This window comes from Myotis yumanensis, unplaced genomic scaffold, assembly GCF_028538775.1.
Source record: "Myotis yumanensis isolate MYYU_CA2020_CCGP unplaced genomic scaffold, mMyoYum1.0.hap1 SCAF_1, whole genome shotgun sequence".
NCBI lineage: Eukaryota > Metazoa > Chordata > Mammalia > Chiroptera > Vespertilionidae > Myotis > Myotis yumanensis.
This window is the reverse complement of record NW_027223752.1, coordinates 128812108-128821523: the sequence shown is the minus strand read 5'-3', so window position 1 is coordinate 128821523 and position 9416 is coordinate 128812108. Positions and strand designations below refer to the sequence as shown.

General features: G+C 40.3%; 1 pseudogene; it reads right to left on the bottom strand.

Moving 5' to 3' along the window:
* Positions 1-405: 405 nt before the first annotated feature.
* On the bottom strand, positions 406-8915 carry LOC139014006 (nuclear prelamin A recognition factor pseudogene; annotated as a pseudogene).
* Between the last annotated feature and the right edge of the window lie 501 nt (positions 8916-9416).

The window sequence follows — 9416 nt, the reverse complement described above, 5'->3', positions numbered from 1 at the left end:
GGTAAAATCAGGGCCAAACCAGGCCATTTCCTTATCCAATCTCTCTGAGGCACATGGACAGAACCAAGTCTCAGCTCTTCCCAGGACACTTCCATGTTTTTTTTAAGTCTGTCTCCATTCTTGTTCTTTGGGATTTTTCATTGTTGCATAAAAGGATACATACATTGAGGCAATCCTCTCGAGATACAATATTCTAATTGCACCCATGTGAGGACGACAGCGCCCCTCAAAGAGAGGGAGCCGGCAGATGGGGAGCAGGGAATTCTGAAAACCAAAGGGATGACAGAGACGCTAAGCCTTTCCTTCACGTGTCTGACACCCCTCCTCAGGCGGCCTGCAGGCCGGGCGTCTGCTGGACCTTTACCACTTGATGTCCCAGCTGTTGGCAGGCTGACCTGGGCCTTGCTAGGTGGTGTGCAGGGCCACCTGGGCCCTGGGGGAATCACCCACCTCCCCAACCACTCCTGGTACAGCTCCTGCACATGGGCACTGGTCTCTGGGGGCCACACCGGGATGGCAGTGTAGATGCTTTCCATCTGCCGCAGCAGTGCCCCATCCACACGCCCGTCCTCGCCTGGGCCTAGTCCCTGCCGCTTAGGCATGCCTGGCGCAGGCCAGGACCTCCACAAACTGGCAGGGGAACTTGCCCCTCTTCAGCTTCAGGACCATGTTCTGGATGTTCCGAAATCCGTAAGCAGCCACAAAGCACAGCAGAACCTCTCCAACCCTTTCAAGGGTGACCTCCTGGAAGTCTCTGTTCCTCAGGTTGCAGTAGGTGAGCACCCCCACATCCTCATTGAACAGCTCCTTGGCCATGTGCCTGAAGATGTGTGCCAGGTGCTGGATGGAGCTGGCACCCTCATGGAGCCTCACCTCCTCCTCCTTCACGTCTCCAAACAGAGTGTCCACAGTGGCAGCATTCGTGATGAGGTCACTTTGTGCCAATATCTGGACAATTTCACTTGAGGTTAACACCCAGTCAGCACCCCGGGAACTATGCGAAGCTGTGAGAACATCTTCTCAAAGGCCCTCCAGTTTCTTGTCCTAACACGGGGCCACAATGACGTGGAAAATCTTGTTTGGGAATAGGTTCTATAGTCTGGTGAAGTAATCCTTCACCAGAGAGCCCATGATCTGCTGGGGAAACTTGGCCGTGCAGAGGTGGGGATGATGCAGTGACCCAGCACCTGCTCTGCATATTGGACCCAGCTGGGGCAGGCGGTGGTCAGCATGGGTAGCCGGGGCTCTTCCTCACGGTGCTGACGGTACCTACAAACAAATTCCTTCTGACTCTCCAGGATGCTGAAGTCTGCAGCTATTTTCATGTCAAAGACAGTGTGTCCCAAGGCTTTTGAGGAAGCCACAGAGCCTTCTGGATGCATCAGTGACACTGAGGATGAATTTAGCAGCAAAATAAGGCAGAGACTGAGGACACATGGACACTGCCAGCATTTTGTGCTGTGAGGTATCACATTTCTTATTAAGGTTCAGGACACAGAAGAAGTCCTTGATATTCTGCTGAGAAACTTGGACTCCTTCCTCTGTGGTCGCACAACTGTCACACGCCAGGCAGTCACTCAGAAATGTCTTGGCATCGACCAACTTATGGAATTCTCCTTTCTCTCCGTTCTCCTGAGCTGGACTCTGGACATCAACTGTGGCATTCTCTTAGGCATTGGTTTTTGTTTGTTTACTACGTTCCTTCCTCGTGCAGTGCTCACACTTTATATGGAGCAGGGCGGGCAGGGGGCCAGTGCGCGTGACTTAGAGGAAGCATGGGAAGAGCAGTCACCACTGGTCACTCCTGGCATGGCGGCTGCTTTTATATTCTTTCTTCCTTGTGGAGTGTCTAGGGAGGAGAAGTGGCCACACGTAAGTGCGATTGAAACTTTGTGGCCCATGCACAGAAGTTGGTTTTCGGCCTGAGCGAGTCTAATTTGAAAAAGTGGCCTTAGAAGAAATGGAGGGTGTCGGTCGGTTGGGCGATGAGAGACGCAGCTCGGGGAAGGTACATTGTTTTGAGGTACGTTCACTGAGGTCAACCCCTTCCAACTCTCCCATCCACACTCGTCTATCTGAAACAAGATGAGTGTGGATGGGAGAGTTGGAAGGGGTCGACCTCAGTGAACGTACCTCAATCAGATTGAGGACGTTTTTAGCAAAGGCCAGCTTAGGAGTACCCTAATTAAGTTAATAACAATGTACCTACCTATATAGTTTAAGTTTAAAAAATTTGGCTCTCAAAAGAAATTTCAATTGTTGCACTGTTGACATTTGGCTCTGTTGACTAATAAGTTTGCTGACCACTGGGTTAGCTGAAGCCAACTGTGTGCATCTCTTCTCAAATCTGTGTTCCCCAACCTCAGAGAGTAGTTTATAATCCCCCAAAGTAGGATCCTTTCAATCCTGGAGATTGGCAAAGTTTACATATCAAAACTTTCCCTCCTCCCTTCCCCAAACCCTCTTGTCAAGTTGGGGGTTAAACCTTGACCTGTATACTACAGCCAGTTGCAATTCTAAACCTATAAAATACTTCCTGGAATCAAGATTTCTTTTTGCTATGCATTCTGTAACATTTCTTAAATTGATGGAATTTCTCCTACTGGTAATTCTTTGGCTCTATAATTCAAATACAAAAATCTAAAACTTCTATTTTTGTTTTTATACTCAGAGTGTCTAGTTTGTTACAGACTTATATTGGGTAAATGGCAACCGTTACCTAATACATGAATTCTAATCTGAACATTTCATGATTTGTTATCTCCCATACAATTAAACATTGTTATATATAATTTATTCCATAGATCCTTCAATCTTGTGAAATTAGTTCTAAAAAAGAAGAAAAGACATTTATTAATGTAATAATTTACTTACTTTAAAGCAGTGGTTCTCAACCTTCCTAATGCCATGACCCTTTAATACAGTTCCTCATGTTGTGGTAACCCTCAACCATAAAATTATTTTCCTTGCTACTTCATAACTGTAATTTTGCTACTGTTATGAATCGTAATGTAAATATCTGATATGCAGGATGTATTTAGGCGACCCCTGTGAAATGGTCGTTCGACCCCAAAGGGGTCACGACCCACAGGTTGAGAACCGCTGCTTTAAAGCAACCACAATTTTACTTTTTTTAAAAATATATTTTATTGATCTTTTTACAGAGAGGAAGGGAGAAGGATAGAGAGACAGAAACATCGATGAAAGAGAGAGAGACATCGATCAGCTGCCTCCTGCACCCTCCCCCCACACACACACTGGGGATGTGCCCATAACCAAGGCGCATGCCCTTCACCGGAATCGAACCTGGGACCCTTCAGTCCATAAGCCGACACTCTATCCACTGAGCCAAACCGGTCAGGGCCACAATTTTACTTTTGAGGAAAATAAACATTTGTGAATATATACAGATTATAATGACTGTCTGCATACTTCAAGCAATTTTCTTAAAAATCAACAATTTAAGCTGAAACACAAGTATAAAAGTGGGAAGAAAAGTAAAAAGCAATAAAATTAAAACTATATAAAATGCAGGGTTTTTTTTAACTTAAATTCTTTATTGTTTAAAGCATTACATTAGTCTCCTTTTTCCCCCATTGACCTTTCCCTGGCCACATGGAGCTCCCAGTACATGCCCTCACCTCCCTACTGTCTGTGTCCATTGGTTATGCTCATATGCATGCATACAGGTCGTTTGGTTCATCTCTGACCCTCTCACCCCTGCCTTGCCTCATAGGTTGGACAGTCTGTTCCGTGCTTCTCTGTCTCTGGTTCTATTTTTGTTCATCAGTTTATGTTTTTCATTGTACTCCACAAATGACTGAGATCATGTGATACTTTTCTCTGACTAGCTTATTTCGCTTAGCATAATGCTCTACAGTTCCATTCATGCTGTTGCAAATAGCAAGAATTCCTTCTTTCTTACTGCAGCGTAGTATTCCATTGCGTAGAAGTACCACAGTTTTCTAATCCATTCATCTACTGATGGGCACTTAGGCTGTTTCCAAATCTTAGCTATGGTGAATTGTGCTGCTATGAATATAAGGGTGCATATGTCCTTTCTGATTGGTGTTTCTGTTTTCTTGGGATATATTCTTAGAAGTGGGTTTATTGGGTCAAATGGAAGTTTCATTTTTAATTTTTTGAGGAAATGCCATACTGTTTTCCACAGTGACTGCACCAGTCTGCATTCCCACTAGCAGTGCACAAGGGTTCTTTTTTCCCCACATCTTCACCAACACTTGTCATTTGTTGATTTGTTGATGATAGCCATTCTGGCAGGTGTGAGTGAGATGGTACTTCATTGTTGCTTTGATTTGCATGTCTCTGATGATTAGTGACTTTGGGCATTTTTTTTTCATATTTCTCTTGGCCTTCTGTATGTCCTCTTTCAAAAAGTGTATATTTAAGTCCTTGGCCCATTTTTTTTTATTGGATTGTTTATCTTCCTTTTGTATGAGTTTCCTATGAATTTTGGAGATTAAGCCCTTATTGGAGATAACATTGGCAAATATGTTCTCCCATGCAGTGGGCTCTCTTGTTGTTTTGCTGATGGTTTTTTTTGCTCTGCAGAAGCTTTTTATTTTGATGTAGTCCCATTTGTTTCTTTTCTCCTTCATTTCCATTGCCCTAGGACAGTGATGGCGAATCTATGACATGCGTGTCAGAGGTGACACGCAAACTCATTTTTTGGTTGATTTTTCTTTGTTAAATGGCATTTAAATATATAAAATAAATATCAAAAATATAAATCTTTGTTTTACTATGGTTGCAAATATCAAAAAATTTCTATATGTGACACAGCACCAGAGTTAAGTTAGGGTTTTTCGAAATGCTGACACGCCGAGCTCAAAAGGTTCGCCATCACTGCCCTAGGAGCTTTACTGGTAAAGATATTGCTACGACATATGTTGGCAATTTTGATGCCTATGGCTACTCCTAAGTTGTTTATGGTTTCCCATCTTATGTTTAAGTCCTTTATACATTTTGAATTTATTTTTGTGTATGGTGTAAATGGTGGTCTAGTTGCATTTTTTTGCATGTATCTGTCCAATTTTCCCCAACACCATTTATTGAAAGACTGTCTTGACTCCATTGTATGCTCTTGCCTCCTTTGTCAAATATTAATTGAGCATAATGGCTTGGGTCAATTTCTGGGTTCTCTGTTCTGTTCCATTGATCTATATGTTTGTTCTTGTGCCAGTACCAGTTTTGAGAACAGTGGCTTTGTAATATAGCTTGATATCTGGTATTGTGATCCCTCCAACATTGTCCTTCTTTCTCAAGATTGCTGCAGCTATTCAGGTCTTTTTTTTTTATTCCAGATGAATTTTTGGAAAGTTTGTTCTAGGTCTTTGAAGTATGCCCTTGGTATTTTAATGGAGATTGCATTGAGTCTATAGATTACTTTATGGACATTTTAATGATGTTGATTCTACCAATCCATGAACACGGTATATTCTTCCATTTGTTTATGTCTCCCTCTATCTCTTTTTTCAGCGTCCTGTAATTTTCTGAGTACAGATATCTTTTACCTCCTTGGTTAAATTTATTCCTAAGTATCTTAATTTTTGTTGCAATGGTAAATGGGATTGTTTTTTAATTTCTCTTTCTGTGGGCTCATTACTAGTATATAAAAAAAACCATAGATTTCTGGGTGTTAATTTTGTATCCTGCTACATTGCCAAAATCATTTATTAAGTCTAGTAGTTTTTTGATGGAGTCTTTAGTTTTTTTTATGTATAATGTCATATCATCTGAAAATAATGACCATTTTACATCTTCTTTTCCAATTTGGATGCCTTTTATTTCTTCTTTTTGTATGATTGCTATGGTTAGCACTTCTAGTACTATGTCGAACAGGAGTGGTGAAAGTGGGCATCCCTGTCTTGTTCCTGTTCTTAAGGGAAATAGTTTCAGTTTTTGCCCACTGAATATGATGTTGGCTGTAGGTTTGTCATATCAGGCTTTTATATGTTGAGGTGTGACCCCTCTGTTCCCACTTTGCTGAGAGTTTTTATTAGGAAAGGGTGTTGGATTTTGTCAAATGCCTTTTCTGCATCAATTTATATAATTATGTGATTTATGTCTCTCAATTTGTTTATATGATGTATCACGTTTATTGATTTGTGGATATTGTACCAGCCTTGCATCCCTGGAACAAATTCCACTTGGTCATGGTGTATGATCTTTCTAATGTAATGCTGGATCCAATTTGCTAGGATTTTGTTGAGGATTTTAGCATTTTTGTTCATTAGGTATATTGGTCTGTAATTCTCTTTCTTTGTAATGTCTTTATCTGGTTTTGGGATTAGGGTAATGCTGGCTTCATAGAAAGAGCTTGGAAGTGTGCCTTCCTCTTGAATTTTTTGTAGTAGTCTGAGGAGGATAGGTTTTATTTCTTCTTTGAATGTTTGGTAAAACTCCCCTGTGAAGCCTTCCAATCTAGGGCTTTTTGTTTGCTGGAAGTTTTTTGACTACTGTTTAAATTTCATCCATAGTTATTGGCCTATTCAGGTTTTTTTATTCTTCTTAATTAAGTTTTGGAAGCTTGTATTTTCCAAGGAATATGTCATTTCGTCGAGGTTGTCCAGTTTGTTGGAGTAGAGTTGTTCGTAGTTTTTTTTTTGTTTTTTTTTACGATTCTTTGTATGTCGGTTGGGTCAGTTGTTACTTCACCTCTTTCATTTCTGATTTTGTTTATTTGGGTCCTCTCTCTTTGTTTCTTGGTGAGCCTGGCTAGAGTTTCATCAATCTTGTTTATCCTTTCAAAGAACCAGCTCTTGGTTTATTGATCTTTTGTATTGTTTTATTGGTTTTATGTTGTTTATTTCTGCTCTGATCTTTATTATTTCCTTCCTCCTGCTTCCTCAGGGCTTTACTTGTTGCTCTCTTTCTAATTCTTTAAATTTCAGTGTTAGATATTTTATTACCATTTTTCTTTTTTTTTTTGAGGTAGGCTTGTAGAGCTATAAACTTCCCTCTCAGGACTGCTTTCACTGTGTCCAATAGATTTTAGATTGTTATGTTTTCATTGTCATTTGTTTCTAGGATGCTTTTTATTTCTTCTTTGATCTCTTTGGTAACCCAATCATTGTTTAATAGCATGCTATTTAGCCTCAAAGTGTTTGATTTTTTCCCTACTGTTTTTATTGTAGTTGATTTCTAATTTTATGCCATTGTGATATGAGAAGATGCTCAATATGATTTCTATCTTCCTGAATTTGAAGAGACTTTGCCTGTGCCCCAATATGTGGTCTATCTTTGAAAATGTCCCATGTGTACTTGAGAAGAATGTATTCTCTAGCTTTGGGGTGAAATGTTCTGAAGATGTCAATTAAGTCCATCTGATCTAGTGAGTCATTTAGGATTCCTGTTTCTTTGCTAATTTTTTGTTTAGAGGATTTATCCAGTGGTGTCAATGGGGTAGTAAAGTCCCCTACTCTGATTGTATTGCTGTCTATCTCTCCCTTAATATCTTTCAAAAGTCTTTTTATGTATTTGGGTGCTCCTGTATTGGGTGCATATATGTTTAACAGTTATATTGTCTTGTTGAATTGCTCACTTTAGTATTATGAAGTGGCCCTCCTTATCTCTTGTTATGGCCTTCACTTTGTGGTCTATTTTGTCAGATATAAGTATTGCTACCCCAGATTTTTTTCTCATTTCCATTTGCCTGAAAAATTTTTTTCCATCCCTTCACTATCAGTTTGTGTGAGTCCTTTGTTCTGAGGTGCTTCTCTTGAGACAGCAAATATATGGGTCATGTTTTCTTATCCATTCAGCTACCCTAAGTCTTTTGATTGGAGTATTTAATCCATTTATATTTAAGGTTATTGATAGTTTTTTATTTATTGCCATTATTATTCTTTATGCCTGTGTTCCTTCTTCCCTACCTATTTCTTCTTTTTACAGCAGTCCCTTTAGTATATCTTGCATTGCTAGCTTGGTGATAATAAACTCTCTTTGCCCTGTTTTATCTTGAAGCTCCTGATTTCTCCATTAATTTTGATTGATAGCTTTGCTGGGTATAGTATTCTTGAATTCAGTCCCGTGCTTTGTATCACTCTGTATATTTCATTCCATTCCATTCTGGCCTGATGTGTTTCTGTTGAGAAATCAGTTGATATTCTAACGGGAGATCCTTTGTAGGTAAGTTTCTGTCTTTCTCTGGCAGCCTTTAGGATTCTTACTTTGTCATTGATGTTTGCCAATTTAATTATGATGTGTCTCCATGTAGATCTTTTTGGGTTCATCTTGTTTGGGACTCTATGTGCTTCTTGGACTTGTGTGGTTTTTTTCTTCCTAACATCAGGAAATTTTCTGTTATTATTTCTTCAAACAGGTTTTCTTTTTAAAAAAAATATTTTTATTGATTTCGGAGAGGAAGGGAGAGGGAGCAAGAGATAGAAACATCAATGATGAGAGAGAGTCATTGATCAGCTGCATACCCCCGACGGGGATTGAGCCTGCAACCCAGGCATGTGCTCTTGACCGGAATTGAACCCAGGACCCTTTAGTCTGTAGGCTGACGCTCTACCCACTGAGCCAAACCTGCTAGGGCCAAACAAGTTTTCTATTCTTTGCTCTGCTTCCTTTCCTTGTGCACCACTATTATGCAAATGTTGTTTCATTTTGTTTTGTTCCAAAGCTCCCTTAGTCTCACCTCCTGCTTTTTAACTTTTCTTTCCAGTTGGTGCTATGTTTGTGTAATTTTTTTCTACCCTGTCTTCTAACTTGCTGATCTGGTCCTCAGCTTCTTCTAGTCTACTGTTGAAGCCCTCCATTGTGTTTTTTATTGCAACTGTGTCATTCTTCATTTCGTTTTGTTTCCTTTTTATGTTGGTGACAGTCTCATTTAGCTCCTTATAATTCTCATTGAGTTGTGTGCATTTGTCATCCAGGCATTTGAGCATCCTTATAAACATCAGTCTGAATACTTTCTTTGACAAGTTACTTGCTTCCATTTCATTTAATTCTTTTTCTGGTGATTTATCTTTTTCTTTCCTTTGGGGTTTTTTTGTCTCCCCATTTTTTGCTGTAATATTTTAATGGTTTCTATGTCTTAAATCCAACTGCTTTGCTACTCAGGTTCTTTTGGGGCTGATGCTATGTAGTTAGTGATTTGGGGAACCCAGTGGTGCAGTCTCTCTGATCCCCTGGGCTTGGTGATCTAGCAGAGCCCCCTACTTGAGCTAGTTGGGTTCTTCTGATATAGTTGGGTCTTGAATATTAGTTTCTTATTTGTGGTTGAAGTCTTGCCACAAATTGTCTGGCAATGTGACTCACCCCCGGCTTTGTTGTGCAAGCTGTTGAGGATGTGATCGTGGTTCCAGCTCTTGTGTAAAGGTTTTCCTGAGGTCTCAATGGTATATGCTCACTGTGTGTTCCTTGAGTCCACGGCCTGGGAAGAAGGG